Raw genomic sequence first — 257 nt, forward strand, 5'->3', positions numbered from 1 at the left:
GGGGGTTTTCGGGGGCGGGGGGAGCCTCTGTGAGCTGCCACAGTCTCGGCTGCCCCAAAAATCCTCCCTGTGCTGCAGGGCTGGGAGCAGTGGTCTATCTAATAGACCCATCTGCACCCAAAGCATCCAGAGAACCCCAGGTCCTCGCTATTCACCCCTCTCTGCTCCAGCCCATGGCCTCCACACCTCTCAGGTTTTGGGAATGGCTAATGAATCCCTCTGGGCCTCACAACAAACAGCTGCAGGATCTGGGTGTG

At 59.1% G+C, this 257-nt stretch overlaps 1 protein-coding gene across 1 annotated transcript in view; it reads right to left on the reverse strand.

The window, feature by feature from the left end:
• The window catches only part of NR2C2AP (nuclear receptor 2C2 associated protein), a gene marked incomplete at its 5' end in the record, with an annotated part of 1239 nt that overhangs the window by 527 nt on the left and 455 nt on the right, over positions 1-257 (reverse strand). The window lies entirely within an intron of this gene.

The sequence above is a fragment of the Antrostomus carolinensis genome, unplaced genomic scaffold (assembly GCF_000700745.2).
Source record: "Antrostomus carolinensis isolate BGI_N321 unplaced genomic scaffold, ASM70074v2 scaffold41545, whole genome shotgun sequence".
In the NCBI taxonomy this organism is placed as follows: Eukaryota; Metazoa; Chordata; class Aves; order Caprimulgiformes; family Caprimulgidae; genus Antrostomus; species Antrostomus carolinensis.